At 38.0% G+C, this 27,640-nt stretch overlaps 1 pseudogene; it reads left to right on the plus strand.

Annotated features, from left to right (window-relative positions):
• The first annotated feature begins 23,065 nt into the window (after positions 1 to 23,065).
• On the plus strand, positions 23,066 to 25,111 carry LOC149148315 (histone H2A-like; annotated as a pseudogene).
• Positions 25,112 to 27,640: the final 2,529 nt, after the last annotated feature.

Here is a 27,640-nt window from a genome sequence, read left to right on the forward strand (position 1 = left end):
CTTAAGTAGCCTAGTTATGGGTTCTGCTCCTTCAGCATCAATATCTTCTGTTCCCTGGGCTTCTTCTGCCTCTAGGTCCACTACTTTCTTGGCTGATTATCTTTCTTTTGCTTCTATGTTTCGGTATGCTTCCTTGGGGATGCGCGCACCGACACTATTTTTTTTTCTTATATTTATCATATTTTTTAGGTTTGGCAGGTTGGCTTTCTCTGGTAGGGGTAGGCTTCGGTCTAGGAGACCTTAGCATCGTAGGCACAGTAGCCAGAGCTTCCATACTTACAAATTTCGGGGCAGCAGTCTCAGAGGCAACATCGTCAGTACTAATAGTTTTAGTAGGACTTGGTGCAAACATTTTGTCAAGAATAAGCTTCTAGTTTATCTCAGGCAACTTAGAAAACACGGGGCTTGCAACTAAATCTTCCCAAAACACTCAGCTCATAGGCAATAGATAGTGAAATTCACTAACAGTTCTGAGAGCGTAAAGTGTTCTTTATTGGACCGGCATGTGGAATTTATAGGGGGAATTTGAATTCAAATCTAATCATTCCCCCTAATTTCTGATAATAAATGTTGTTTTGGCGGCAGATCTTCAAATATTTTTGCCTTAATTATCACCACCCCACTCCACTTAACTGTATTCTGGTTGTCAAGTCATGAACAGTAGCTCCAACATTCACTTTCCTGTTGTATTGCGTGGTACCTTCCTCCATGGCGCAACTTCTTGGATTGCATCTCCATCAGTCTCCACGCAGCTTGCTCGTTGGGTTGTCCTCCAAACTGGGCAGTGTAGTTTATAGTCCCACACTCCCTTGCAACTGCCTAGAGCACTAAGACTATCCTACTTCCATATAGCCATTGTGCAGGATCCTCCGTATACAACTTCAATCTTCTCCCATTCACTCTTCCCGAGAAGGGTTCCCCATTCAGCTTTGTGAGCTAAACTATGCCTCCATTTGTAATTTCTTTGACAATATATGGCCCTAAACAATGCATCTGGAATTTACTCGGAAATCTAGTGAACTTACTATCATATAACGGGACAAGATCATTTACCTTGAATGTGCAAAGCTTGATATGGCAATCATGCCATGCTTTTTCACGTTCCTTCTGTACTTTTTGATGAAATCCTGCCAAAAATCGATCCTCTTCGAGCTCCATTAGTTGTGCAAGTTGTTTCTCCAAGGCCTCACGATCCGCCATACCCATTAGGGATGCTATGCACAAACTGGGTAGAATGTACTCCATTGACATTACAACTTCAACCCCATATACTAAACTAAATGGTGTTTTCCTTGTCAACTTCTTACAAGTAATCCTATAGGCCCATGTACTGCAGGTACGTGCACATCCCAGTCATTCCATTGCGCGTTGCAGATCTTCATCAATACGTTATCCAAAATATTATTGAAGGCTTCAACAATCCCATTGGCCTACGGGTGATATGGTGTACTCTTCTGATGGTATACCTAGAATTCTTTAGTCAATGCGATGATCGTTTCATTTAGAAAGTGTGTACCTCTATCACTCATCAACACTTTTGGGCAGCCAAATTTGGTTAAGACATACTCAAACAAGAACTTTGCTACCATAGCCCCTGTACAGTCCTTAACCAGTTGTGCTTCTACCCATCTGGTGAGATATTCCATTGTGGTGATAATATAACGCGCACCTGTTTTCTTTCCCAGGGGCTGAACTAGCCCAAAAAATCAATCGCCCACTTCTCAAATTCCTACAAAGATACTTGAGTATGTAGAGGTAACTCATCCCTTCATGATGGTCTGCTAGTTCTTTGACATGCATCGCATGCCTTACAATACGCCTTGGAATCCTTGTGCAAGGTAGGCCACCATAGACCTATGCACAAAATATTTTGTGCAATTGCCTTGCCTGCATAATGACCTCTCGTAGCTCCCCCATGAGCTTCAGCGAGAATGTTATCCCGTTCAAAGTTTGGCACATATCTTTGCAAGATTTCATCAACACACATCTTATACAGATGTCGTGCAATGACTGAAAAATTGTTTGCGTGCACTACTAATTCTTTTTTCTGTTGACTTATATATCCTTCTAGTTCCATCCCCGTAGTCATGAAGTGAATAATGTCTACAAAATGGTCATCTGATATGCGCACTACAAAGATTTGTGCATTTGGCAACCCTTCCTCTAGATTATTAGGCTCCTCTCCTATTTCGATGCGCAATAGATGGTCAGGTCCTACATTTAACCTCTCTGGCTTCACAATGACTTCAAAGTCATACTCCTAAAATAATAGCAACCATATGCAGATCTTACCCCCCAACATAGGCTTATTGACCAAGTATTTCAAGGCAGAATGATCTGTCTACATCTTGAAATTCCCTCCTAACAGATAATGCCTAAATATTTACAGTGCGTACATCATGGCCAATCCTTCGCGCTCAGTCATTGAATAATTCTTCTCAGCCTTTGATAACTTCCTACTCGCGAAGGCCATAGGATGGTCCATTTCTCCTTCACTTACCCGTGTTAACATTGCACCCAACACAATGCAAGAGGCATCCACATGTACATGAAACTCCTTCTTTCAATCAGGGAATACCAAGATCGACACAGTGACCATATTTTCTCTCAACACATCTAGGTTGCACTGGCATTCTTCATCCCAATAGAATTTTGCATCCTTCTTTAGTAGTTTCTCCATGGGCATAGTAATTTTAGCATAAGCTTTGATAATTTTTCTATAATATCTCATATGTCCCAGCGTCATGTTTAGCGACTTGACATTCCTAGGGGCTTCCAAATTCACAATTATGGCAATATTCCAAGTTCCACCATCAATCCTCGCTTTCACACCACGTGACCAAGCAAGGTCCCAAAGGGAACACAGAATATGCATTTCTTCATATTCAGCATGATCTGGTATCTGTGACACATATCCAACATCAGGCATAGACTTGCTACATGGCGCTTTACTAATCCAAACATTGTCAAATCATCAAAGTAGACTTCCAGGAACTTATGACTAAACTCCTTGAATGTTGATATGACTATGCGGGAAAATATCACAGGCGCATTATTAAGCCCAAATGGCATCACAATGTATTGAAAATAACCCCATTCCATCGTGAAGGTCATTTTTCTCCTATCCTCAGGCGTGATCTTGATATGATGATACCCAGAAAACCCGTCAGTAAATGAATAAACCTCCTTCCCTCCAACATTGTCTAACATTTCATCTGTAAACGGCATTGGAAATGGGTCGTAAACACATGCATCATTAAGCTTCCGCAGATTTAAGCAAATCCTTATTTCACCTTTTTGTTTCTTCTCTTGAACCACCATCAGGGTCACCCAATCAGATTCTTCAACTGGTTCTATGATGCCTACCTTCAGCAGCTTATCCAGATCTTGGCGAAGATTCTCCTTGTATTTATGATTAAGGTGATACAACCTCTATTTAATAGGCTTCACGCCCAACTTCAGAGTGATCTTCATAACGCCCAAATCACTAACTATGCCTTTCGAATCTGAAAACCTAGTAGGGAAGAGATCCTGGTATTCGCGGATTAACTCAGCAACTTTATCTAGGGTAGCATCATCTAAAAAATCTCCAATCTTCATGAAATTTGGTTTTTCTTCAGTGCCAATGATTACTTTCTTTGTCTTGAACAATGCGGTGATGTCGGGGTTGTCTATTTGTGGGCCTTCAACTTTGTGATGCCCTTGTGCCTTTGGAATATTAATGTTTCTCGGTTCATCTTCTTCTTCAGCGGTCACATTATAGCATACTAAATCATAGCGCAGCTGGCTACTCCAATCTGGTTGGTTCCATTCCATAGGTTCCATCAGTGTTCTGAAGATAACCGCCTTAATCTATTGTAGCACTTCATCGATGCTTGCAAAGATGTCTTCAAAGATGAAGGTCAATAAGAATCTTTCCCTCAATATATCACATTCTGATGTGCCATGGCGGAGCTCCGTTTCCAGAAACCAGTTCATGGGCATTGTATCCAAAGTATGGAAAAATACATGTACCCACTCTGGTTGTATTTTTTCCCCCATGATTTAGTCCATTTTGTTAGCTGATCACGCAAATAATCCCTTCCATTATATTTCTCAGTCATTCTAGTGTTAACATGCCCAAACCGCAACTTCATCATTCTTCTGTAATCTCGCCATCCATCAAAACTATCCTTATGCATACCCCACCATCATGCAAGCATAGCGCGCAGTGCCAACTCTAATGCTTGGAAGCGGTGATCCTCAGGGACTTCATGCTCAAATTCATCCAAAAACTTATCTACGTCAGTTAAACCATCATAATAGGGTAATTTCCTTACCTCCAACGAAACACAGCACAACGACTTCATCATCATATTGCATCGCAATGTAGACACTTCATGCAAGCGCTTATGCCAGTGCTCCTACTCTTCGTCTGAATCAGAAATGCAGGAACTCTCCCAATCCCATGAAATCTGTCCTTCTGCCATCCGATTGATCCAGTCCTATTCTCACGCTATTATTTTGTATATTTGATCCAACTCATCGTCACTTTCTTCATAATCGCAGACTGGTTCAGTATATCACACCCCTTCTGTAGGGTCCAACGGTACTACAACCCGAAGCGATTTTCTTTCAAACAACATTGTCCTCTTCTTCAAATTGATGAACCCATTCATATTAATGGCCCAGTCAATTCCTAGGAGTGTGGGGTATGGATTACTATCATTGACAATTTTTATAACCTCAAAGTCGGTCATCACACTCGCACCTTCTATATCAACTGTTACTCCATATAATCATCCCATGGGGATGATTTTCTGTTGGTTCGCCATTCTGAGTTGAATCAGAGACCACTGCAGCATAGGTATCCCCATTCTTTCCCATGTTTTTTTTTGTAATATGTTCGCATCGAGCCCTAGATCCAAGATGACCTGGTCCATCTCATAATCACCTATCTACACAGTGAGCCTCATTTCGTGCCATGTTCATGCCTTATGTTTGCCAATTTTTCTGACCACTTGGTGTCCATCAGGGACCTTCTCTTTGTTGGCACATTCATTTATTAATTCCTGCAAGCCTTCCACAGTTTTGCTATCACACGGCAATTTCATGTAGGTCTCCAAAAACGTAGTGATTACAGAGGGATAAACCTCTACAGGCACGATGGTTTCTTGCACCTTTTCCTGGCTTCCTGAGGTGGAGACCTCAGCAAAGCTCTTCTTGGCTTCCATAAACATTTCCTTGGCACGATTTAGATCAATTCCAACTTCCTTCTCTTGGGCCTTGAAGACCCATCCATTCTCTTCACATTGTTTACCTTTATCATCGCCAGTCGTTATTCCACTTCTCAACACTATATTCACGCTTTGATCCTCCTCGTGGGGCTCGCCTCTCATAATCTGTAAGTTTAGTGTAGGCTGTTGAGGCTGCACTTTCTTCTCCTGCATATTAGTTATAAAAAACGATAATTCTTCTATAGCATGGTCAAACTGGCTTCAGTATTGACATGTAGACGTGTCTGATTCTGACATTCTCAAGTGTAGTGCCCTGACTGTCCACAGTTGTAGTAGATAATCTGACTACGACCTCTACTAGGTCCTCCTCCTCTTTGGCCTTATCGTCGTCCTTGATAACCTCCACAGACTCCTCCGGCACCCTGCTCTAGAGGTCGAGTTTCTTCTTGCATCCAATATGTAGGCATTCTTTCCATCACCAACTCATAACTTCGACAGTGAAACTCATCGTGGCCCACCGATTTGCAGAAGTTACAGAACAACTGTTGGGGTGTCTGGTTTTGAAGTAAATGACAATTATCTGTCGCATGTTGTCCAACAACTTGACAAATAGCACACCATAGCGCAATCCCCACGCTCGGCCCTGCTAGTGCTTCTAGCTTTAGGGGACTCGGCCCCCCTCCTGTAATATAATTCGTGTACATGGGAAAGTGGTCTTTATAGTGCCCCTGGCTCTTGCACTTCAAACACCGGACCTTCGCAAGCACTTCTTGTTTAGTCTCCTTTTCTTTCTTCAAACTTTGTACTTCTAAGTGTAGGCTCTATAACTGAGAGTGGATCTGTTGTACCCCCAATGTCAGATCCTGAATAGGTGATGCATGCAACCTCATCGTGATTTTCAACGCTTCTAACTGTGTGCCTATCTTCTATTGTGACATAGCAATTCATGTGGGGATGAAGCGAAGCTATAAACCATTCACAATGCTGACTATCTATGAGTTGCATGTTAGCTTCTCGAATCTCACACTTTAATCTTTGATCTAATTCCCAAGGTTTCTCATCGATCCTCATCATGATTTCTTTGAATCCAATTACTGTTTGTGATTCATACTTAGGCTTACTAAACTCTTTGTTTAAAGCTTCCCTAGTCTCTTCTAGTGATGCAAGAGGATTATCAAAACAATACTTAATATACCAAGTTAGTACACGATCCTGCAAAGTGGTAACAAACTGTGCCTTCTTTATATTTTCATCAGTAATGTGTTGTGTTGTCCACACGGCGTTTGCAACAAACCAAAACTGTTATGTATCTTCATTCCATATGCCCTTGAAAATCGGCATCTTCATCGCGTTTGCCATATTGAGTGGTGGTGGTGGAGCTGGAGGTGTGGGCGATGGTGTATGCAGTGGAGGTGAGGGTGGAGGTGGAGTGGAAGGATGATTTTCTTGAGGAATCCCCTAAGTGATTAGCTGAATAGCGTTTCGTGGCGGGGTCTGTTCCACCCCTTCGTCATCACTTAAAGGAGGTCCAATCAATGGACTATACTCCAGTCCTGATCCTTCGCGATTTCTAAAGAGTCGTCCACTTCGCGTAGCTCCGAACATCAAGGTAATGACATCACCCGTTTTTCACATAACAACATTTTAATCCAAGTATTCAATGATCTTAAATACTTACCTCACGGTCCTTTGAAAAATCGCAGCTCTGCTTCGCTATAGCTGACCGAGGTATCAACTACAAATTCTGTAACAAATCCTCCTAGAATCTAATAGAGCCAATGATCAAAAAACCGTGCGATCTTGTTTTCAGAAGCTTCTAATCGACGCACTAATACTAGAGTCCACACTATAGGACTATCAAGCTTCCAAGTCCCTTGACTATCTGTTAATTTAGCTAACTACTTATACAGTTCAATGGGAAAAGTGCACAAGAATATATCGTGTATCTTTGTATAAAGATACATGTTCAAACACACTTCCTTCGACAGGCATGAATTCCCATTTTCTTGCGTCGGGAACTTGTGAATCTTCTTATCCAACCACTTTTCAATTTATTTCTTGGTCGGATTCCATGATGCGACATCACACATCTCCATCAAGCACATCTCGGTCCCAACAATGAAACCATTTTTTGGCTCTGGGGGTCCTAACCTAGGTTCAGAGTTAGTTGTGCCAACCAACAAAACCCTACACTACTAGCCCTTTCGGAAACAACCCACGTAGCATAGGCTGTAGTCTCACCTGAAGTAGTATGGGAGGATGCAAGAACCTAGTTTCTGCATCTAGAGACTAGTTTCTTCATCAGACCTGCCTTTGCGCGGATCGATACACTCTTAGGGCACGTTGTTTCAACTCGGTTACAACATCCTTCAGACCTTCGCGAAGGTCTACGATCCATCCTTGTGGACTTTTAACAGTCAATTTGTCCACTTACGTGCATCAGAGAGCAGTCCTAAATTAAGGTTCACGCAGATTTACTTAAGTTATTAATAAACATCAGAGAATTCATTAGAGTCTTCGCGAAAGTATTTAAACATGCATTGCGTACATCATTAACACTTATTCAAGAGAATCGCATAACATTCAATCAATATTCCATAAAACACATCATTCCTCGACAACATATAGCATTAAAAAAAATAAACAGAAATACGTAAGAATTCTTTGGAAACTATCTTTATTGATCTTCAATTCAATGTTACAGACTCAAAACTACCTTGTGCACACAGCTGTAGGGGTCTGCGCACTTAGCTGCAGACTCTACCTAGGCCTCTGTGCACTCAGCTGCATAGCCTTTCTTCTATCTTACCCATCTTCTCTTTTCTATCACTTCCCATCCATTATATCTTAGACTCTCTAAGACACACCTATTTATAGCCTTTTTCATACAATTCCATAGTCCGCAGACCATGGATGAATCTCAAACCGACTCAAACTTTACATAAAACAAGGGGCTAAACCCCTTTGGCTCCTATTCATCTACACGCTCTGCATCCACAAAACACAAAGACTTTACATTATTTACAAAAACTGTACCAAAACTTGGGTTATCTTAACCCCAAAATTTACCCAGGGGACCCCATCCCAACACCCTTGGACAAATAGTCAGTGAGAAGCAGAGTTAGCTCGGGGCATGTTAGACTGAGAGGATGGCATCATGGACAAAATGATGAGGCCAAGTGCCCAAATGAGTAACCAAGGGAACATTTAGGTAGGCTAAATGGTGGAAAAATTTTGGACTAAGAGGTCAAGGTATGTCGGTCGCGTGAGTTAGCGCACCATGATGGAACCAAGGAGGCATATGTGTGGGCGTTTGGGTGAAAGGGTGGAGTTGGATCGATTATAGGTGCCTAACCAATGAGAAAATATGACCTATTGTATGGTGGGAGTAGAACCACAAGAATGATGGGAATGGTTCATACATATGTGGGAGAACCACATGGTGGAAGAATGAAGCAATTTAGTGGAGAAAAATATCTAAACATAACCAATATTTGAGCTCAAACCGAGTTTACAAATTAAGGAGTGAAGGGAAGTGCGAAGGGAGATGTGAGGAATATGAAGGGAATCAAGGAAGGAAAGATCGAGGCCTATGGTCATGCAAATTTTAGCTAAGCATTATGATAACTGAAGACAAGCCTTACAACGTAAAAACAACCTGTTAATGTGTTGTAATAACTTGATAAGGTTTGGAGGAGACTCAGGTGGGGTTTGGCGGATGAACTATGGCTTAGAATCTTGTATATTGGTATTTTGGCTATGTACTCTAGTAGATCGAGCCTTTGTTTCAGTGGATTGATGTAAATTTATTCTATTATTAAAGGGTAGTTCCTTTTTGAAATATGTGCATGTGTATGATACTTTTAATGGTGAATTGGTATATTACATATAAGGTTAATGATTTTATGAATGGAAACATAATTGAAGTAGAAGATAAAATAATATTGATTGCACTATATCAAAGAGTTATGATATTTTGTTAAGTAACTAATGGTTAGAGATCATTATGTAAGAAAAATTACTATGATTCATAGTTTGGGAGGATTAGCTTTGTGTTCCATGAGGAAGTGGTGAAACACATCAGCACACAACACTTAAGGGATGACGGTGCACACAAAAGTTTCTCATAACTGTAAGAGTCCTTAGGGTCATGACACAAACCCTTATGGCTAGACAAGGCAAACCTTTTCTTTCAAATCTCCATTCAAAAAACTTTATTTCACATCTAAATGATGTAAATTCCAATTATATCTTGTGACCAATGCTATTTTATTCTGATTATGTTCATTTTTGCCATTAATGCAAAAGTATCCTCATAAGTTATACCTTCTTTTTGTGAATAACATTTTGCATCCAATCTTGTTTTATATCTTTCTATGCTACCATCAACATTCAATTATAACTTGTACAACAATTTCGATCACATGGGGACTTTGTTTTTAGGTAACTTGATTAATTCATATGTTTCATTTTTCATAATAAAATTATACTCTTCGTCCATAGCTTTCATCCATTATTTATTATATTTAACTTATTCAAAGTTTAATAGTTCTACTATTTGAGTTTGTCAAGCCAGGTAGTAACTCCACAAATTAATTCATGTTATTCCTTCAGGTAGGTCTTTATTATATACATGAGGGAGACTGTTCACTTCATCTCCCAATGACTGTTCATATTTCTTATTATTTATTTACATCAATTGCATTTATTCACCCAATCCTAATGATTAGGTGTCAACATTCCCCCCCTTAATCTGAAGGGATGTTGGTGAGTCCAAGCATCATTTTGTATCGTTCAAGCTTTTCTCTTCCAAGCACTTTGGTGAAGATGTCTGCAATTTTCTCATTAGTGGAACAATGATGGAGATGGATTGTCTTGGCCTCAACATGATGTCAAATCAGATGATATTTAGTATTGATGTGCTTCATTCGATCATGGAACTTTGGGTTCTTGGCCAACTTTATTGCAGAGGTATTGTCAATCATGAGTGGAGTTGAGTGTACTTGTTTTACCTGCAATCTTCAAGAATTTTCCTGAGCCACACAATTTCTTTTGTTGCCTCAGCTATTGCCACATATTCTGCTTCTGTTGTAGAATCTGCTGGAACTGATTGTTTTCGTGATCTCCATGAGACAACTCCTGATCCAAGACTCATAACATATCCTGAAGTAGATACCCCAGTTTCTTTGTCTCCATCGAAGTTTGAATCAGAGTATCCAATCAAACTGAAGTCGTCCACCTATGTATACTTGATTCCAAAGTCTTGAGTTCCTTTCAAGTACCTTAGAACTCTTTTTGCAGCAAACCAATTTCCTTCACAAGGCTTTTTCATAAACCTGGAGAGGATTCCAACAGCAAACGAAATGTCTGGTCTGGTAGTAGTTAGGTAATTGAGACTTCCTACAACCTGTCTATACTTTGTTGCATCCTCAAATTCTTTTCCTTCAATAGATGTGAGCTTTAAGTTTTGTTCCATTGGAGTAGTAAGAGGATTGCATTCTTTCATGCTAAACATGTTCAACATATCTCCAATGTATTTATTTTGAGAAAGAAATATGGACTTCGGATGTTGGGTTACTTCAATACCAAGATAGCAATGAACATAGCCCAAATCAGTCATTTCAAAACTTTTCCCCAATTCCTTCTGTATGGATGCAATGTAGCTTTCATTGTTCCTTGTCATAAAAATATCATCTACATATACCACAAGATATACAACTGTTTTTCCAACTTTCTTGACAAATAAAGTTGCATCATCAAGATCATAATGTTTGAAATTGAGTTTCAGAAGATACTCAGTTAGTTTTTCATACCAAGCTCGTGGTGCTTGATTGAGGCCATACAAGGACTTCACAAGTTTCCATACTTTATGTTCATGTCCTTTCATAGCAAATCCTTCAGGCTGGGACATAAAAACATTCTCTTTTAGATCTCCATTCAAGAAAGCATCTTTTACATCCATTTGATGGAATTTCCAACCGTTCTGAGCTGCTAGGGCAAAGAGTGTTTGGATGGTAGCCCATTTTGTTGTGGGGGAAAAAGTCTCCTCATAATCAACCCCTTCCTTCTGTGCAACAACCTTTTGCCACAAGCCTAGATTTGTGCTTGTCAAGTGAGCCATCAACTTTATACTTGTTCTTGTACACCCACTTGCAGCCAATTGGTTTGGTTCCTAATGGAGGATCAACCAGCTTCCAAGTGTCGTTCTTTTATGAGGGAATCATACTCCTTTTGCATCGCTTCTTTCCATTCATCATTAGAAGCAGCTTCTTTGAAGGAAGTTGGTTCAAAATCTATAGACAAGTTCAATTCACAATCATAAGAAACATCCATATCAACAGGTGAATTAGAGTCATCTACATCACCTCCATTTTGTCGGTTTTAATTTCTAGTTCCCGTCTTTCCAACCTCATCAGGATGAACACTTTCAAGTGGCTTTGTCAGCCACTTTGGGGGACCTTTCTCAGATGGTCTAGGCTGCTCTGTTGATTGAGTTGGGACTGAATCAAGATTGAGTCTCCCAATTCTATCAATCACATCACTTTAAGCATCATTCGTTGTTGGAGTTTCATGCGGGGTAGAGTGTTCTTCAGAAGAAGATGCCACATGTTAATCTAGTATAGGAATCCCCCCTTCAAGATGTGGAATCTGATTTATCAAATTCTTGAAATGATTTTGCATTTGCGAATCTATCCAAGCGATCAAGTTGTCGGTCAACAACATTGTCAGTTTTGGATGATTCAAGAAAAATTGCATCTCTAGATACAACAAACTTTTTATTCACTTCATCATAGAGACGGTATGCTTCGGAGGAGTTTGAATACCCCGGGAAGATACACTTACGACTTCTTACACCAATTTTGTTTCTATGTACCTTTGGTATTAATGCATAACATGTGGAACCAAAGACCCTGACATGCTTTACTGAAGGAACATGCCCATACCATATTTCATATGGAGTCTTGTTTCTAATAGCATTAGATGGACATCTATTCTTTATATATGCAGCACATAGAATAGCATCAACCCAAAACATTATTTTTACATTTTTGAAGAAGAGCATGGAGTGTACCATACTTAAGATTGTCCTATTCATTCTTTCAGCTACACCATTTTGTTGGGGGTTATAAGGCACAGTTTTTTTATGTTTGATCCCATGTTGGCGAAGATAGTTTTCAAATTCATTTGATGTGTATTCTTTTCCATTATCAGTGTGAATAGACCCAATATGATATTGTGCGTCATTTTCAATCCATTTATGAAAGTTCTTGAATGTTTGAAAGCATCAGATTTGTTCTTCAATAAATAAACCCAACACATTCTGGTGTAGTCATCAATAAATGTCATCATATATTTATTTCCATTTGCAGAAGGAACAGGCATTGAACCACATAAATCTGAATAAATGAGTTCAAGTTTTCTATGTGCTCTTGAATGTGAATCATGAAAAGACTATTTGCTATGCTTTCCTAGAATGCAAGCATCACATTGCTTAAATTTCCTAGGAATTGTAGGCAAACCAGCAACACCATTTTTCTTCAACAAGCAGAGTCTATCATAGTTCAAATGTCCAAATCTAGCATTTCATAATAAACTTGATGGAAGTGTACCTTCTTCATAATGAGAATTGTATGAGAAATGTTGTGCACGAGCAAAGGTACCTTGCAGCTTGAGAAGCATTTCTTCTTCTATTCCCCTCATGACAAGTGAGTGGTCAGATGCTTTTCTCACCTCAAGCTTGCCATCAAACATATGAATGGAGTGACCCTAATGGTAGATGTGAACCAAGGACAACAAGTTTCTCTTCAGCTGTGGGAGATAGAGAACATGATGCAAAAAAAAGTCTAGAAGACCAGGCAATTTAAGCCTGATTGTGCCAAGCCCTAATGGCTTGATTTTTTATTCGTCTGCAAAGTATACTGCTCCATCAACATTGTTACCAAATTATTCAAAAAAATCTTTAGTATGAGTCATGTGGCAAGTTGCTCCTGAATCAAGCAACCAATCTTTTTTCCAAGAAGCAAGTGAAGCATTAAATAAATCTTCATTTACTCCAATATTACATTGTGCCACAACATAGTGAGCGGATTCAGGTGCTTTACCTTTGTCTATGTCATTAGTTTTACCTTTCTATTGGTTTCTTTGCTGCTCAATTTTGTCCCATGGTAACTTGCATGTAGAGGCATCATGTGATCCATTTCTTTTGCAGCGTATGCAGTGCAAATCTACCTTTTCTCCTTGAGAATGTTTACCCCCCCTGCCTCTGAAATATCTTCCTCTTGCTCGTCGACCACCTCTTCCTCTGGAAGAATCTTGAACATGATTCTTTTCTTTATGAGCAAGGCACACAACCTCTTCAGAAGATTCAGGGGTTGTCTTCTTTCCAAAATCTTTCTCTCTTTCAACAAATTTTTTTACAAGAGAGTCAAAAGTAATATCTTTGAGATTTCCATTTGTTTGCAATGACTCGAGATAATTGGAGTAAGTAGAATAAAGTGCCTTGAGAAAAGCGATAAGAGGAATATCCAATTCAACCTTAGTGGATTTGATATCATGCATTATAGATTTTACTTCGGATGCAAGAGCAAGAGGATCATTATTTTGTAATTCAAGAGTGAAGAGTTTAATCATGAGTTGAACAACTTCAAGTGCAGAATGTGAGTCATAGAGTTCTTTCAGCTTTTGAAAGGCTTCGAAAGCAGTTGAAAATGGTGAAATATGGCAACTCACCTCTTCATTTACAGATGCTACGATTAATGCATAAGCTTTGTTGCTCTTATTTTCCCAAATGGTGAGCTCTTTGTCTGAGGTAGGTTGTTCTGGTTCTTTGTCTCCGTCTCCAATGCACACTCCTTTCCACAACTCATTGAAAATGAGGGTGTGTTTTATCATGCGGGAGCACTCAAGATAGTTCTCCTTGCAAGTGAGAACTATTCCCACCATGGATATGATTGAATGCATACTATAACAAAAAATTCTACTGCAAAATTTTACTCCTAGTGGGAAAGAATATAATTCTGATATGACTGGACAGCAAATACTGAGTGTAAATATATGGGCAGTGTAAATATATGGGTGAATTTATGTAATACAAGAACTGTGTAATATGGGAGCAGTGTTAAACAAAATATGGGACAACGTTAAACAAGAGACTTCGATGGCAGTGTCCAAAGTCAAAAAACTCATTACTCATTTCATAGTAATCTCTGAAGAGAAGCTCTGATGCCAAACATCTCATCCCAATGGTTTTCCATGTAATCTGAGAATGTTTTAAACAAAACATTAAACATCTATATTCCAGAGTTGTTGCTTACATTTGCGGCAACGTAATAGTAGAACTAATGAAATCTGCAAAGCTCACTGAAAAGACTAAAAAATCACCATAAATCCTTTGATTCTCTAGACCTTGAAGCCACGATTGTTTCTCTTACCACGAGCCATCTCAAATTTCCTACCCTTAGATCAAACATATGGTTTAGTGTGGCTGTGCGGAACACCTAGTGCCCTTCCAAAGTGCTTGACAGCCTCACGATGGCTCTTGGGGCCACGCACCAAGACTTCCTTGCAAAGTGCTTGACAGCCTCACAATGGCTCTTGGGGCCACACAACAAGACTTTGATGGCAACGTTAAAAAATATGGGACAGCGTTAAAACCAGGAGACACATGCTTAAAGCGCCGGCACTGGAAGGTAGATGGATCTTACGGTTTTTGTTGAGGGTCGGAGGCAAAATTCCGCTCAAATTAGTATACAACAGGACAACAATCAATATATGTTGCGTTCTGGTGGCTATGATTCCATGAGAGGGCAACGTAAAATATATGTTGCGTTCTGGTGGCTATGATTCCATGAGAGGGCAATAATAAAATATATGGTGTGGAATATTCACGACAGTGAGCTGAGAGAAAAAACGGAGAGACAGTGAGCTGAAGAAAAAAACTGAAGAGCAAGAATACTAAAGGTGTCACATATTTGATAGCCACTAGTATTTCGACTGCTTGAAATAGAGGGCGTTCACTTAAAAAAATGCATATGACAGAGGGCACAGATAATGTCAAACTGTGGAGAGGGCAGTAGACAGACTCCATAGGGGGCAATGAACAGACTGCAAGAAACTGGCAGAAAGGAGTTAGAAGACTATGCCAAAAATGGAGCTGTCTCTGATACCATGTCATGCCAGGTAGTAACTCCACAAATTAATTCATGTTATTCCTTCAGGTAGGTCTTTATTATATACGTGAGGGAGACTGTTCACTTCATCTCCCGATGACTGTTCATATTTCTTATTATTTATTTACATCAATTGTATTTATTCACCCAATCCTGATGATTAGTTGTCAACAGAGTTAATAGTTTAATTTGAGTAATTCATTTCTATATTTCATCTATGTGATTAAGGTCTTATCATTGCTTCTCCATAGTGGAAGACCTAAAAAATAGTCCAGATCTCGAAGATATTTCATCTAAAATACCTATGAAAACTCCCTTTTGAAGTCTTTAATCAAGTCAGTAACACCCCTTGTGACATTTAGATTATCAACATCTAAAGAGTTTAAAACAATATTTTCATTCATATCTAACTTGATATACAAATTCGGAGTGGTTTTAATCTGTGTAAAACATAAAAAAAAAGGAAAAATCAGTCTATTTTTTCATACCATAACTTGGGTTCTTGTTTTAGTCCATGTAATCCTTTCTTCAACTTACAAACAAGACGTTCTTGGCTTGCTTCCCAAATCCTTTTTGGCTAGACAATATAAACCTCTTCCTTTAAATCTCCATTTAGAAAACTTGATTTCACATCGAACTAATGTAACTTCCAATCATATTTTGTTGTCAATATTATTATTATTCTGATTGTGTTTATTTTTTCCACTAGTGCAAAAGTATTTTCATAATTTATACATCCTTTTTGTGAATAACCCTTTGCAACCAATCTTTCCTTATAATTGTCTACAGTAACATCAACTTTTAATTTTAACTTGTATAATCATTTTAATCATATGGAGACTTCGCTTTCTAGGAAATTCTGTCGATTCCCATGTTTCACTTTTCATCATAAAATTGCACTCTTCATTCGTAGCCTTCATTTATTCTTTATTATGCTTAGCTTGTCATAAATTCAATGATTCTCATATTTGAGTCATTAAAGCATACTCCTTATGCCTAATAGCTCTCTAAGTTTATCATTTTGACCTTCTTGGCATTACACTAATATGGAAAGTTCCTTTCTCGCCTTTTTTGTGGAGTATCCCCATCTCCACTTCTTGGTGTACTCTGAGTACTTGAAGTATCCATCCTACTTGAATCTTCACTTTGCACCTATTTAATAAATTATTTGAAATTTTAATAATTTCTTCAAGAGGATGCCCTATTCCAGAAGCCAAATTCAAGATACAAATAGTAGGAATGAACATTTATCTCGGCTAAGCATATTGAGCCTACCCACATTTATTTTTATTTCTCAAAGTATATATTTTTCCTTGCATGATTAAATGGACTCCTAACTTTTCAATTTCAATGTATGTGCTGCTTAATGAAAATGACATTTTATATTTAAAAAAATATAATTTAATAACATTAATTACATCTATGAATAAGATTTAATAAAAAAAGATATATGTTTGGTTATGTTTCTACACAAAACAATTAGATTAAACTCTAATTATAATTTAATAATTAATATTTTTTCTTTATTATTTTATATTAATTATTTTAAAAATAAGATATATAAGAAATAACTATCACTATTAATTAAAAAAATAAAATAAAAAATATCCAACAATAACTTCAATAATTTTAACCAAGTTAATTTAGTTAATTAACTATTTAAAGTATATAATTATGACTTTGATCATTGACAATAAAATTGTATAAGAGAATACTCAACTCAAATACTCGTCGCTAAACCTAGTAAACTCAATTGCTCCTAGCTAAACATAGTAAACAAATCACGCTTTCGGTACATGCCTATATTTTGGGACACTTTCATTGTCAATATTACTTCACTTCAATTTCCGAGTATATGCAATGAGCATGAGATAGTCAAGAAATTGTTTATATCATGAGAGAATGATATTTAAAAAAAAAAACTGCACTTAAATAAATTTGGAAGTTCGAACTATCTTAGGTCTTTTTTAATGTTGGACCATGGGCACTTCTAATGACAACTGAAGAATGGGAATTATGATCGAGGAATCACTATGCCTACAGGGCTGTTACATCTAACAGATGGTGTTGTAATATGGGACTTCAATTATTTTGAAGCAATATCGTATGGGACTTCAATTATTTTGAAGCAATATCGTTTTTATTCATCAAGAAAACTGAATAGAAAAATGTCAAGTTAATCTGAACATTTTAATTATTTGGGACTATTTATAAGTTTAGGGGAAGTCAATAAATTGTACTTGTTTTTTAGTAAAAGGCTTAGAAATCGAAAACACCCTTCAAATTACAAAAAAGTTTTCACGTGTAAAAAAACACACCCACACAGAAATTGGTCAACTCCTTATAAGTCAGAAAGTTTTGGCTTTGTGCTGGTATTTTATTTGAATAATTTAGAATTTTTAGTAACCACGTGTTATAAATTTTAAATTTTTTGGCACAAATTTTAAAGTTTTTTTGGCATATTTTTCTATGAAATTTGATCATAATCTAGTCCGATTGGTTGAAATCACAAATTTGAATAATAAACTTTTCGTAATTTAATGCCTCAAAATCTTTTCAAAATACCTAATCCATTTACACTGTCAAAATAACATTTTAGATAATAAACATTTTAGATAATAAAACACATTTATTTATTAATACATGAATATTTATTTATATATAATTAAATCATCTCATTATTTATTAATATATATATATTATATATATATATATTAATTAATTAATATATATTTATATATATATATATATATATATATATATATATATATATATATGATGGTATATTTATTATGAACAAATAGATATATTTTTTGGGTCCTCTTTTACTATTCATTAATTTTTATAGGAAATTATATTTTTTTCTTTTTTATTATTATTATAATATTTTTTATTACCATTCTTCTTTAAAACCTTTAGTAATTTATTAATTTTTGGATGTTTCTTGATAAAAATTTATTGACTATGTATCTTACTTTATCCATCTTGCTTGTTGTGATCAGACTCTAACCACATTGAAAATTTCATCCTTGACTATCCATCTTGCTTGTTGTAATTAGACTCTAACCACATTGAAAATTTCATCATTGAGTATCCATCTTGCTTGTTGTGATCATACTTTAACCATATTGAAAATTTCATTGATTATCCATCTTTTTATCATGGATTTATATTAAGGAAATATAAAGATCTGCAATACATTACATTTTTTGGGGGGCTATGAGATGCCCAAAACCAGATACTATATAGTGGAACAGATTTATCCAATTCACGGAACCTTGAAGCAAAACCTTACCCATATCTTCTTAACAGATTAGATTCAGTACATTCAGCAGCAGAAGTAAAAAGACACTAAGGAAAACTTGATAAGTCACATTCGTATAGAACTGAAGCTTAGAGAACTCGCTTGCCTTACTATGGAGAGGAGTCACATTCTGTTGATATTGAAATCCTGAATAAGAAAGGAGATTCCATCATGCATGACTGATAAAGAGCATAGACCTGGCAGCATGCCAAGATCATCCTTAGAGAGGAGATCAGCCTGGACGCTCCTGAAACTGGGGATATGCTAAAAAGATATCTGGTTCATTGAGCTCCGAAAAAACATGATTCGGCTTAGCCAACCAAGGAGGTGAGGACTGTTAATGAGGCCCATTCCATTTACATGATCAATGAGCAATTTCAAGTCACCAAAGATTGAAATAAACTGGATGTATAAAAAGACACAAAAGGCGAGCAGCCCTGAGAGTGCCCGAGCCTTGGCCATAGTGTTAGAACCGTATCCCCCATGCCAAGATAGTGAATATTGTAGGCTGTCATCTATTACAATGAAGACTCTGCAACCGCAGCTATTGTTCCGTTCAGCTCCATCAAAGAAAGCAGCAGGAGCCTGAAAGGGATAGATATCCTGCATCTTTTTAAAAACTTTTTTTGACTGTACATCCCCGTTGAAAAGAGTCGTAGCATGCCATAATGCGTTGTAGGATTGAATTGAGAGGCTCCTTTGATTCTTGAAAGATTTGAGCATTTCTCCATTTCCACAAAAACCAACAGGTTATGATAAACAAAGATCTCCAGGATAGACTTTGCTCGCTCCACCATTTAAAACCATCTTGTACAGAAGGAAAGATAAGGTAATGAAAACCAAAAGACAAAGATAGATCATACCAGATATGGAGAGATGAGGCACATTGGAAAAACATATGCAGGTTCGATTCCTCTGCGTTATGGCACATGACACATCTGCTTGGGCCCTGCTAGTTTTTCCTTTGGAGGACTTCCCATGTTAGATTCCTATTTCTGAATACCAACCATGAAAAAATAATCATTTTAAGAGGACATCCTGCCTTCCAGAGGCAAGGAGGGAAAAGCAGACCAAAACTTGGAGCATGGGCAGAGATCATTGTTGCATAAATATCCTTTACACGCACTGGAAGTTTAGCTTTTGGAAGAGACCAGATCAAAAGATCCCTGGATCTCGATCGAAAAATCCCCAGACTGTTAAGCCGCTCTTTTACAGAGATCCAAAGTGGGAGCATCGTTTGCGGCAGGTTCAGGTCCTCCCCATCCTTCCATACTGGGATAGAGTCTGACCATGATTTGATCAATTTGTCCCAAGAAAAGCATCCCGTTCTATGAAGGAAGCATACCAACGGAGGAGGAAAAGAGAAATCCTGTCCATTTAAAATAGAGTCAAAGCCAATTAGCATGCTGGATCCCGAGAATAGGTTCCATATTAGATTTTCCAAGAGGAAAAGGTGAACTTTCCTAAGACTTAGCCAAATTGTCGAACCCTTTCTTACACCAATGGATCTTCTTCTGTACCAGTATTCTAGGTTCCTGCCTTTCAAGTATTTTATCCTTATAACCTTGCTCCATGGTCCATCTCCAAAAATGCCTCTGTAAAGAGACTTACAAAGGAGTGCATTTCCAAAAGAGTGCATGTCTAAAAGACCCCAACCACCAGCCTTCCTAGGTTTTGAAATTGAAGCCATCTTAACTAAGTGAATCTTTCTCTGAATTGATTGGCCTCCCCAAAGGAAATTGGCCACAAGGCTGGTCATTTTGTTAATGATACTAGCAGGGAGAAAGAATATATGAGCCCAATAGACTGCCAGTTGAGATAGGACTGCCTGCACTAAAATGAACCTGCCCGCTAAAGAAAGAAACTTAAACTCCCAGCCTGATATCTTTTTATAGAATTTGTCCAATAACCATTGCCAGTCCCCTTTGGAATTGCCCTTAGCCTTTAAGTTGAATCCCAAATATTTAATCCCTTCCTTGATCGAAATCGGAGCAATGCCCATCAACTCAGAAATCCATAAAATGATTTCCCTGTTTTTGTCATTGTGAAACAAAGAAGATTTAGTCTTATTAATAATCAGACCAGTTGCTTTCTGAAATTTTTCAAGGATTTCATTTAGGAAAGACCAGGAAGCTCTACAGAGCATAACAAAAATGAGGAAATCATCAACGAAGAGGTTGTGAGATAAGGAAATGTTCTTGCATATCTTGACTGGGCGGCATCTCTTTTCCTCAACAACCTTGTTAATCTTTAGGCTGAGAGAGTTCATTACCAGGATAAAAAGCATAGGGGAGAGGGGACAACCTTGTCGAAGACCTCTCTCCGCTAAGAAGAAAGACGAGGGTATTCCATTTATGATAACTGAATATCTGACATTCTCAACACATGACATTACCCAGTTGATGCCCTGTGATTCCAGCCCAATTTTTGCCAACAGAATTCTTAAGAAGCCCTAGTCTACGCAATCGTAGGCTTTTTGCAGATCTATCTTAAGAATAGCCGCATCCATTTTGTTTGACAGCACTGAGAACAAACTTTCCTGAGTCATGGCTACTGCATCCAAAATGATATGGCCTTTTAAGAACACATGTTGGTCCCTTGAGATGAAGGAATTTAGAGTGGGCTTCAGCCTCTCAGCTATGATTTTTGAAATAATTTTAACATGATATTGCAGAGCGATATAAGCCTAAAATCTTGAAATGAGTCTGACCTTGCCTTTTTAGGAACTAGAGCTATCAGAGTAGAAGAAATAGCACTATGAATACTTCCTGACATCTGGGAAGCCTCCACCATCTGCAGCAGATCCTCTTTAAAAAGGTCATAGAAGTGAGAGAAAAATTCGATGGGCCATCCATCCGGTCCAGGACTTTTATCCCTTTTGAAAGCTTTAATAACACTTAGAAGTTCCTCTTCAGAAATCGGCTTAAGGAAACTTTCATTTTCTGCCTCATCAAATATTTCCGGAACCAGTTCGATTCCCCAGAGAGTATCTTGGATGTTAACCTCGTTTCTTCTGTATTGATTCTGAAAAAATCTCGTTGCTTCTATCGAGATATCGTGTTGAGAGTAGAGAAAGGCTCCCTTATCATTTCTGATCCTCCAAATAGAATTTTTCTCTCTTCTAGCAGTTGCAAAATTGTGAAAAAATCTCGTGTTCCTATATCCCTCCTTGAGCCAAATGGCTCTGCTCTTAAGCCTCCATGTAAACTCCTCCTTTAGCAAAAGCAATTGTTTTTTTTTCTCCAAATTTCTTATTAGGCCTTTGAGGCCAAGAGATAGAGTATTTGAATCTGCTGTATTTAACAACTCCTTTTGGATGTCATTCAGTTCTTGTTTATCCTTCCTTTTCTTTCGAATTTGCCAGTCCTTTGCCACAGTCCTCAGGCTTGCAATCTTTTCCCAAAATGTCATGAAAGGAGCCATTTCAGATTCCAGTAATTCCTTCCATTTGTTTGAGATGACTTCATTAAATGATAGATCTTCTAAATGGATTCTGTTGAATTTAAATGAATAGCCGAGCCTGTAATCCTTACCACGCCATTCGAGGTAAATAGGTCTATGGTCGGAAGTGAAGTCGTTTCCTATAGACGAAACTGGCATTCCCAGTTTTCCAATGATGCTCGCATGAATAATGAAACGATCAATCCTCTTGGCTATATAAGCCTGCCCAGTCCTGCTGTTATCCCAAGTAGGCTTCATTTTATTGGGCACAATATCCACCAGGTTCCTGTTCAAAAATTCCTTCCTGAGCCTGTCTGCCAGAGGATCTTTTGACCTGCATTTACCCCAGTCTTCTTGTGATCAAACCCAAAAGCATTAACCAAATATTTATGAATATAATTTTACAGGAAATCTGTTTAAAATATTATGAATTACAGAACTTGAAATTAGAGAAAACATTACAATTTATTCAAAAAATATTTTGCCAAATTCCAACCAAAAACCCAAATAATAATTAAACAAACACTAAATTTTTCCATTTCCATATTAATATTTGTTTGCTTATATTTAACTATACATTCTATGATGGTTATACTTAGCTATACATTATAAGACTGTCAGTGGTAGTTTTATTTACTAAGAAACCAGAACAATAACGTATCCGCACAAAATCAATTGTAAGTAGCACTAGAACAATAACATATCTGCACAAAAACTCGCACACAAGGATTCCATAAACTGCAAATATTCCATCCATCTGTGAGCAAACAGAATTACAACTTCTTGATTTAGACAATCAAGACCATGTTTCTCTGCTATCAACCTCACAGTATCAACCTCGCGGACAAACCACTCTGGAGTATTATGGATAATGTTTTATATATGCAACCCTGCCATTATTAAGCACAATAGTGAATTGTTTGGAATTGAAAGGATTTAGTAGATTAGTTTTTTGGTATGAACAATTACAGGAATGCTTTTCAATGGATGTTATCCTGGGTGGTTGGGAGGGTTTAATAATGGAGTAGTCTATAATGCAATTTTTCGAAGATTCTGATCATCCAAAAAGAACATTATTCTTGCCTGAAAAGAACATTATTCTTGCCAGCCATCCAACTGACTTTTCCCTCACCTCCCTCTCCCTCACCTTGCTGGAACACTACCAACCGGCTTTTCCCTCACCTCCATCTCCCTCACCTTGCTGGAACACTACTCTGTTACCTCTGTAACCGTCACCTCGCACGCCGACTGCCTATTTCAATTTCACCAACCCCACCAATCCCTTAACAAGAGTATGGCAACCGCGCCAACTCGATTTGAAAAATTCATGTGAATGGGAGCATCCCCTACTATCCCGCCCTTGCCCAGAGCCTGGCCACCGAGCGAGTGAAATGCGGTTTTATGGATAGTGGTGATCGTGGGGTATGCTTAGAATGGATAGGTGGGTGAAGTGTTCAAGATGTTTAAGGAGATCACTGAGCCAGATATGGTCGCTCGGATGGCCATGGTTGCAGGATTTGTGCAGAATGGGTAAGTTGAGGAGGCTTTGGAAATGTTTGAGAAAATGTCTGAACGAGACGTGGTGCCGTGGACTGTAATGATTTCAGGATGTGCACAAAATGGGAGCTGACTGCATCCCCTGCTACCTCACCCTTTCCCAGAGCCTGACCACCGAGCACTACGGCATAGAAATGCCTTTGCAAGGGGAAATCAAACCATTTCCAAGCTCTAAAAGGCCATCTCTGCTAGCTGTAGTAGTGGGATAAATAAATACATTGTTACAATTAGCCTACCTCACCCTTTCCCAGAGCCTGACCACCGAGCACTACGGCATAGAAATGCCTTTGCAAGGGGAAATCAAACCATTTCCAAGCTCTAAAAGGCCATCTCTGCTAGCTGTAGTAGTGGGATAAATAAATACATTGTTACAATTAAGGCTAAATTTATTGGTTTTCTCAATTCTAAATATATCATCTATAATGAAAATGAAAAGGTAGACAGAGTGCCCTGATGGCACTTTAGGTGGATGTGATATTTGATTCTATGAGCCATTGAAGGTTGTTGGCTTTTGATAAACTAGAGGTGGTTGATCCGTGTGTCTTCGCCTCATAGCATCTGCATTATTGTGTACTATGTAACTCCTGGATTGTTGTAAATTGACAGAGCGCTACCTATGGAAACCTCTACTAAGTCAAGGAAGGGTGCAAGGGGCCAAAAGGGAGGATCTAAGAAAAAGCCCATCACGAAATCAGTCAAGGCCGACCTTCAATTTCCTGTTGGAAGGCTTGCCAAATATCTAAAGAATGGCAGATATGCCAAGAGGGTTGGGATTGGAGCCCCCATTTTTCTTGCAGTTGTGCTTGAATACCTAGCAGCTGAGGTTCTTGAATTGGCAGGAAATGCTGCCAGAGACAACAAGAAGAATAGGATAATTCCCCGCCATATTTAGCTGGCCTTGAGAAATGACGATGAATTGGGAAAGCTTTTCGGGAAAGTTACCATAGCTCATGGAGGTGTAATTCCCAACATTCACCAGGTGCTCTTACCCAAGAAGGCTGGAGAAAAGACACCAGAGAAGGCTAAAGGTTCAAAGAAGTCCTAGTGGCATTTGGATTTTGGGGTTTTGGCGTATTTTTAAGCATCCATAGCCATGAATACAAATGTGCTTGATTTGAATATCAGCGGGCCTGGGTTTCGTGATTTTGGGTTTTTTTTGTGTGACTTTGATGCTAATGTTGTAGCCTTCAAAGGTTTTATGGGTTACGGTGCCTGTATGGCCATGTTGCTCCCTGTTTTGTTCGCGTGGAATCGATCTGGAGACTGGTGGTGATGCCTTTTGTATAGTAAATAATTTGGATTAAAATCCTTTTTTCTATGTGGTTCATTTGCCAAGTTTTATAAGTTTGAAACACAAAAGCCTCTTGTGAATTGCAGGTTCTCGCTTATTATTAAATATAATCCCTGTTTTAATTTCTGAAAAACTAGAGGTGGTTATATTCTTGGTACAGTATCTACCATATTTGGGCAAATCATTAAATTCGGAAACCATAACCTTTAATTGTGTTGAGATTTTAAGATAAGCGATACAAATAAATTTAAGGATCCAATTGCTTCCTCATCCAAGGCCAACTCAAATCCAAATGATTCTCACCATGAAACTCTAAAACAAACTGATGATATCAACAATCAGCGAGAAATGCTAAAAACTTACCCAACAGGAAGGGGGTTGTAATTTAATAGCAGAGACTGAATTCAATGTGTCCTCCTCCATATCTTTAACCATGGAATCCATTAACTCGTTCATGTTATTATTTTCTTTAGGCCCTGCAACCCAGTCGCTCATAAACTAACTCATCAAGTGGCCAATATAAAGTCTATGTCAACAGAAGACCATATATATATATATACACAGCGAGACTCTTGCAAGAGTGATTGAATTTTAAGGGATATGCAGTGAATAGAGGATCAGGGAGACTATGAAAAGAAAGAAACCAACTACTTCTAAAATGACCAGGCAAACCTCTTAGAATATCACAATTCATAATGCTAAGCAAACTTCTTGGAACCATAATAGAAGTGGAAAAACCTTAACCGTGTTCCTGAAACTTAGGAGCACATAATCAGACAACCATTAGTCAAGATATTATCTATTAGACACTGTAAGTACCACCATCCAGCACAGAAATTGCTATCTGGAACCAACAGCCCAATCTAAAAAAGATAAAACTTGTATTCTGAACCCATAATAAAGTGCAGCAAAACAAAAATGCAGTAATACACTCTTCCAAATAAAAATTGTATATAGTTTGATCAAATATTCAACATCTGCATAATAGAGTTTTTTAAGACTGCAATTCAAATACACTATAACCCATATTCAACATCTGCATAATAGAGCTTTTTAAGACTGCAATTCAAATACACTATAACCCATGACAGCTATAATAAAAGTTCAAAATAAGATCAAGTTATGGTATTCATGCTTTGGTAAAGACCTACTAGTCCTCTGATTATTTTAAACCCTTTATCAGATATTGTGCCCTTTGATGTTCCTTTCTTTTGACTAAGGAGGTCAATCACTGAAAGCTCTAGTTTGCTAATATTGAATTTTCTAACCCAGAACATGATAAGGAATCCAATCACAAGTATTTAACATGTGTGAGATGAACAAGAACCAACTATTAGTGCATGGAAACCATTAATACAATTAATATATTAAGCAATGAGCGGTCATTGAAAAGAAGTTAAAACATTTAAAACAGTCTTGTTAATGCTTGACAGCATATAACAAAGAAGTTGACTAGGTCATTGAAAAAAACCCAACAAACTTTGTGAGGCAAAGTTGTCAAGTTTGACTTGGCTACTGAATATAGGCAAGCACAAAAATATTTTAAAAAAATTCACACTTTGTGTTTAAAAAATAACTTTTGTGGCTTTACAGAGAGGCAAGCAGGTTTTCCTGACTGGGCAATGAGTCAAACTCATTAACAACCCATCAGACACCAGCACGTACTCACTGTTCAAACAGTTCCTGCAAAGTCAAAATTGCTTTGAATCACCAAGGCCTTCAAACAGCAGGCCAGGTTTGACCTGCAACACCAGGCCAAACCCAACAGGTCTGTTAAAACTATTTGTTACAGTAGATTGAGATCAATAAATTAAATCTAGAAATTTAAAGGGCTACAACAAAATATTTGTTTCTGCCATGATCGCTGCTACATAATTTCTGCTGGAATAAGGATCACAGGTATTAATCCTACAACTAGACTTCTATGAGTAAATGTTCATTGTGATGTGTAACATGGAAACAAACTGCCAAAATGTCGGCCTTCACATGAGTACACAGAAGGTTATCAATTCAGATTGCTATGACATGACTATACTAACATACTCTAAACAATTTGATATGTGGATAGCTTCAAGGCTATCTCAGCCAACCCCTGGCACAGGTTCTTAGAGTATTTTCAACCTAATATGTAATGTAACTCTGCTTCATCTTCTATATCAAAATCCCTGTGGAGAGAGGGCTTCCACTATGGGAATTCAATGTGTTTTGTTCTGAATTCTGACTGAAATGATATTATGGTTTTTAGTAGAAGGGGCATTTGAAGATGTGTAGCAAATTATGTTTACTACATTCCATCTTAATTGTCTGCAGTCTGCAGCAACAATGCTTTGATCTCCTCTGTTTTAACATCTTCCCCAATGGATTGTTGATCACAGTGTGCAAAATAATAGAGTTAGACTAGGAGCTATTGCAGTTTAATGGGTAATCAATTGAAACATTACATTACCTCTGCTCGAAATACATCTAGTGAAAATCCATTGAGGCGACTTAAGATTGCTTGCTTAACATCAAGACCGAGTCCATCCATAGCCTCGATTCTGGATAGAAGCAATACTGACTTATTGGAACATAACATGTGAATGTTTAGGACCTTCCCTTCTCTTCTACTTACCTCTGCCTGCATTTCCAAGGAGAGGATATCAAAAGGGATTCTCTTTTTCAA

The sequence above is a fragment of the Pinus tabuliformis genome, chromosome 9 (genome assembly GCF_031772625.1).
Source record: "Pinus tabuliformis cultivar Carrire ecotype Pingquan chromosome 9, CPIR1, whole genome shotgun sequence".
Classification (NCBI taxonomy): Eukaryota; Viridiplantae; Streptophyta; class Pinopsida; order Pinales; family Pinaceae; genus Pinus; species Pinus tabuliformis.